The sequence below is a fragment of the Bos indicus genome, chromosome X (genome assembly GCF_029378745.1).
Source record: "Bos indicus isolate NIAB-ARS_2022 breed Sahiwal x Tharparkar chromosome X, NIAB-ARS_B.indTharparkar_mat_pri_1.0, whole genome shotgun sequence".
Taxonomy (NCBI): Eukaryota; Metazoa; Chordata; class Mammalia; order Artiodactyla; family Bovidae; genus Bos; species Bos indicus.
This window is the reverse complement of record NC_091789.1, coordinates 97,672,306-97,678,305: the sequence shown is the minus strand read 5'-3', so window position 1 is coordinate 97,678,305 and position 6,000 is coordinate 97,672,306. Positions and strand designations below refer to the sequence as shown.

General features: G+C 45.6%; 1 pseudogene; it reads right to left on the bottom strand.

Moving 5' to 3' along the window:
- Positions 1-1,274: 1,274 nt before the first annotated feature.
- On the bottom strand, positions 1,275-4,708 carry LOC139181043 (germ cell-less protein-like 1 pseudogene; annotated as a pseudogene).
- Positions 4,709-6,000: the final 1,292 nt, after the last annotated feature.

Below are 6,000 nucleotides of genomic sequence, written 5' to 3'. Positions count from 1 at the left end.
AGACAGAGACAGGTAGAAATAGATGGAGACAGAGACAGGGAGGCAGAGGAAGCCAGGCACAGACAGGGACAAACAGACACCCATTCAAACTAAGGCAAAGAATGATGGTTGCAGACAGAGACAGGGAGACAGGCAGAGGCTGATTGACACAGATAGAAAGACAGAGACAGACAGACTGAGAGACAGAGAAAGACAGACGCACACTGAAAGAGAGCCAACAGACATAGAGATAGTGATGGGGAGAGAGAGAGTCAGAGAGAAACAAGGTTGGGGGTGGGGAGAAAGACAGAGACAGATCGGGACAGAAAGGGAAAGACAAAGACAGACGGATGGAGAAAGAGACACAGAGAGATGCAGATACAGACGGATACAGAAGCACTGGAGAAATACAGAGACAGAGACAGAAACATAGAGACCCAGACACAAACAGATTGTCAGAAACAGAGAAACAGAAAGATAACGGACAGTAAGACAGAGACAGAGAGTGACGAAGATAGGCAGTCTGAGACAGAGACTGAGGAAGACAAAGACAGAGGTAGATAGAAATTAGACAGGGATGCAGACAGACATCATGGAGACAGAGATAGGGGATGACAGAGAGAGTGGCAGACATACAGAGAGGGAAAAACAGAGACAGGGATAAATCCTCATCATTGTCAAGGACCACGTGGTATCCCATAGGGGTACCATCTCCTTTAGTGTGGCGTTTACTTTGCTGTTATTTAGCTTGATGTTTTCCTGTAGCATTACCATGACTGTTCGTCGCCCTGCCTCCCCATCTCCCCATGCCTTTACGAAGAGGCTAACAAAATGAGTATCAACATGGGAAAAGGTTTCTTCCTCATCCTGAGCAGTCAAAAAGAAAAGAAAAAAAAAAGAGAGAGAAAAAATAGAGACAGGTATTGGATAAATTGCCCAAACTGGCAAATGGCAACAGTCAGGGTTTGTGAGAGTTTAAATGTTTAAATGAGTGTATTTCAGCTGTCACTGTTTGTACATTATTGAACATCTTTCTATTGTAAGCGGCAACAAGCAATTTAAGGATTTAAAGCTCGTTGGGTAGGAAAACAAAAGCAGATCTTTCAGTCAAGGTACACTTGTAGCTAAGTAGTCTCTGAATTTCCCAACTGAGGATACCTCTGTTTAGATGAAATGGCATCTTGGCATTCAGCTCAAGAACAAGTGATTTCAAATTGCTTAGAGAGTTTACATAAAGAAAGTGAAATTCTTACCGAAAAAAAAATAACAATAATTTTTACGTTTCAACTGAATCATGACTTACTCTTCTCCCCAGTTATTTTTAAACACAAATAAAATGAAGTCTATTGTTTGTAGTTGGTTAGGTATATGGAATATAAGGGAACACAAGAAAGGGTAGGGGGCTGCAAAATTAAGGGCAAACATCGAAGGATGCAACAGCAGCTTCCTGGTTGAACCATTTCATATAAGTAACTGTCACGTAAATATTACTCTAATCCTAGTATGTGGGTTTGGGATAAGGAAGCCTTTCAAATCTCCTTAAAGAGGAAAAGGAATGAATGAATGGATAAAGTCAAAAGTAATTTGTTCACTGATGGACAATGGATAAAATCTAATTGGGAAGAGAAACATAAACCACCAGTAAGGAAAATTCTGATTTCAACTAAGTAAAGCCTTAAATCTGGTGACTGTTTTTTTTTTTTTTTTAATTTAAATGTACATTTATTTATTTTAATTGGAGGCTAATTACTTTACAATATTGTATTGGTTTTGCCATACATCAACATGAATCTGCCAAACACCAATAGAGTATACTAGTTTTTTTTATTTGTTCATCTTGTATTAATTTATCACACTCTTTCCAAGCATGTATTTATTATTTATATGGATTCTTAAATAGAGTTTTCCATTCTTTGACCTCAAAATGACTCAATGGAGGGAATGGGATGGTGACAATTTGTAAGTTAACAGTAATCAGAAACTAACAAATTCAAATCGTGACTAGTGTGCTTCTCCTTTTGTGACAAAAACACTTTTTATCTTACCCTTTTGATTACTAGTGTGGACTTCTCGTGATCCCACTTCCAGATGCCAAATAATTCCCATTATAATTCAAAAGCGTTTCTTTCCAGAGGTTACCAGACCTGTTTTTAAGCGGGAAAGAGTCTTTCCACGTACAATTCCAACGTCAAATGTTTCTGAAGGGCAAAGGCCATCAGCGTGCTTAGAGAGTGCATTCTGGTGCATAAATAATTCGTGGCTGTATGCCACAGAAAAAGTCTGTCTAGTACCGAGATGTCCTCATAGCATCAATCTGCCGCCTTCCACTCCACCCCCAATATAGGGTTGTATAAGATTGGAGGCGTCTTTCTAGGGTTAAAATGCTAGGAAAGTCAAAATAAAGCCAAAGTAACATCAAGATACGATATGAAGTCAACTAACCTAAGAATGTTGAGGAACAACCAATAAAGAGAAGATCATCAGTGTAGCCTGGGTGCGTTCACAGAGTGAGAGATCATGGGAACCAAGTACTACACACTCAGTGGCAGGGAATGGGGAAAGGGAAGCAATCCAAAGGAAGCTAGCGGTAGTGGTGGTAATGAGTGGGGCAGAGTGGCTCTAAACACGCGAACTGAAAGAGAAACCAAACGGTTTCTTTAACATTCCTTTAATCAAGCTAAAGGAAATGCATATTTTAAAAGAGTTTCACCAGCAGTAGTAGAGTAGGTAGGTTCACAGGTTCTCTCTAAAGTCAACTGGTCTTTGACTTTGCAGAAATGATGGGAGGGGGCATTGATGGATGGTAAACCAGGAGGACAGGTTGCCACTTTAACAGCACAAATGAGGTCTAAAGGTGTTGGGGGAGCAGGGCTTTAACATTTCTCCTCTTCATAGGCTCAGGTAAACGATCTCAAGTATTATGAGCTACAGTTCAACAAAGACTCTGACAGAGGTGGGCCACCAGAGGTGGGCAAGTCCGGTTGGTCCCGCAGAAGGAGCTGGCATCTGGACAAAGCTGGTCGTCCCTGACCCCAGGAAAAGAGCTGCTCACCTCTCTGAGATTTTGTTTTCAGGAGTCCTCACTCAGGGAAACGCCCCTCTCTGGGGAGGTACAGGAAATTACAGGTCACATATATGGGGAAAACCACATCTTCGTTCTCCAGATTCACCACCTCTAGCTCTTCATCCTTTCCCAGGGAAAGCACCTGGAGTTCTGTCTCCTTCCGGAAAATGGCTCTTCCAGCCCTGTCCAAGGAGGCCAGGCGCAAGCGGAACGCGACCTTTCTCTGCCAGAGTAAGCTGACCCCGAGACCGCAAGACTTGTTCAGCACGCTGCGCTTGAAAATGATGCGCCGGTTGGCATAGCACACCACCAAGTCCCAGCCGACGTTGAAGCCTGCCCACCGCCAGGTGCACTGCTTATCCCTGAGGAGCTGGCCCCCGCACCGCATGCTGGTCCTCTGGAGGTCGGACTCGAAGACATCCACGGGCCCGAGGTCTCTGGTCTGCTCAGCCCGGAGGAGGGCAAGCCACTGCTCTTTGTACACTGGGGTCAGCCACGTGGCAGGGATCAGTGCATCCTGGTCGATGATGCGTGCTGACGGCAGGTCGCAGATCATGTAGGCAAGCCGCAGCTGCTGGAACGCTGGCACGAAGGCTCTGCCCTGCTCGGTCTCCAGGAAAGGGGTGCCCTCTGACTCCTGCCTGGACCTGGCAAACCACGAGTCGGCGTCAGGCAGTAGGTCTCTGCGGGGGCCTCTCCATGTCGGCTGCAGCTGCAGGAACATCCACTTTTTCAGCGTCGTGTACACATCCATCTCTACCTCCATCACGAAGAGCTCTGAAGAGGCAATGACCTCTTTCATGAGATCCAGGCTAACTTCTCTCAATAACTCCTCACTATGCTGGGTCATCAGGTTGTCCAGCAGCCACTGAAGACACATGGCCCTGATGTTCTGCAGTCCGTAGCTCTCAGCAGAGCAGTAGTAGCTGCACACGGTCTGATCACTGACCGTCTCCTTCATTATCTCTCCGCACTGCTGAATCAGCTTGTCCAGCTGCAGCATGCTGGCTGTGGCCAGCATGGGGACCACTCGACCGGGTGGGATGAGCACAGAGTTTCGGTACAGGGAACCTAAAGCCTCGTGCAGTGCCTCACGATCAATGTTCTCGTCAGGCATCTGCAACTCTACAGTATCCATGGTTGTCTCACGCCACGCACCACTGAACATGCTAGCAAAGTATCCTGACCGGCACAAGTAGACCTTGTGCAAGTTCCACTCCTTCCCCAAGGCACGGATCTGCACGTCACTCCCTTCTCCTCTCAGAAAAAGTGTCTTATAAACGGACTCTAAACGGTCTTTTGCTCGCTTCCTGTGAGGCGCTTTTGTGAGCTGCCCTTCTGGGCCTGTCTTCCGCTTGTGGCGCCCTTGGCTAGTGGTGGGTCTGGCCTCTTCGCTCTCCTCCCCTTCCTCTATCACTGCCACTGCTACCTCCTCGGCCTCCTCCTCCCCCTCAGGGGCACCTGGCTCCTCTGGGGCATGCCCCACTCTGTTCGAGGGCATCTGACTGTTGACTGCTCCCATGGCTTTTACCTCAGGGGTGCAGAGGGCAAGCTTCCTCACCAGACGCAGCCGCCACTGGCACTAGCTCAGCCCACGGTGTCGTTGGATACGGCTGATGTTTGTGACGTCATCTTGGACGCCACGCAAAGCCACACCCACGAGGCTTTCCCCTACCCCTCCCACTCCCCATCACAGGATCAGTGCACTCTGTACCAGGAATTCCACTCTGTGTATCTTTCCCTCCAGGGATGATTTCTCTGGGGCTCCCTTCGTAGGATACTGGTGGAACAGAGGACTTTGTGTATGAATTTTCCCCATGAATCTTAAGAACATCATTTCCTCTTCCCCATTTGACATAATTACTGATCACTCCTTTTTTTGGATAATTACGTCTTGGTTCCAGCTCTGTGCTCTATGCACCTTAATTTCTGTAATTATTTTCTTAGGTTATCCCATCATTTGCGGCTGTCAAAACATTTTCTGTGATAAAAGTGGCAATGTTTGCCCAGTCTTTGCTTTTGTCTCTATTTTAGACACCAGCTAAGCATGTAACAAACTTAAACACTGAAAGAAATGAGGAATGAATGAGATGGATTTTGATTTTTGAGGAAATTAATAATATTAAATACCGACAAGTGTTATATGCTAAACAAAGTATACGGTGTAGAGAGAGTGTGGACCTTTCAATGACAAGGAAAGTACAATGCAAGGGAAAAAACTTTGAAAACGGTAAGTCTCTCAGGTCATTTGACCTTGCCTAAGTAGAATGTTTGGGGCTTCCCAAACATTCCCAGTGGTAAACAATCCACCTGCCAATGCAGGAGACGCATGAGGCATGGGTTGGGAAGACTTCCTCGAGGAGGAAACGACAACCCACTCCAGTATTCATGCCTGAAAAATTCCATGAATAGCAGAGACTTGCAAACTCGTGTCCATGGGGTCGCAAAGATTCTGCCCTATTCAAATCATGTGAGTAGAATGTTTACACACTTTGAATAGGACAGGATAACCTTAAATCACATTTTAAATATTCTCTGTTCGATGGCTATAGAAAGTTGATAAGAAGGTCTATATAATGCTTCAGGTTGAGTGGTGCTTGGCATGAGAGAAACATGAATACTGACTCTAGAGTTGTGACAGCTAATGGTGAATGGTGAACAGTGCCGCCAGATTCATGGTCTCCGAAGGAGAAGATTTAACTCGGGACCAAAGACAGTCTCAGTCACTTGGAGCATTGTGTAGATTTTATCTAAAGTGAAAGTGACAGAAAAAGCTTCAGACATAGACGTCAGAAGGGAGCAGGAGAGAACCCACCTCACTACTTTAAGCAAGGCGTTATACACTTCTCAACTAGCTGCTGAGACTAGATAAAAGATACCTCAAGACTTCGAGAATTTTTCCAGACCCTTTCCTGTAACATACCTCCTGGGATGACATCAGCACGAGATTAGCCAGA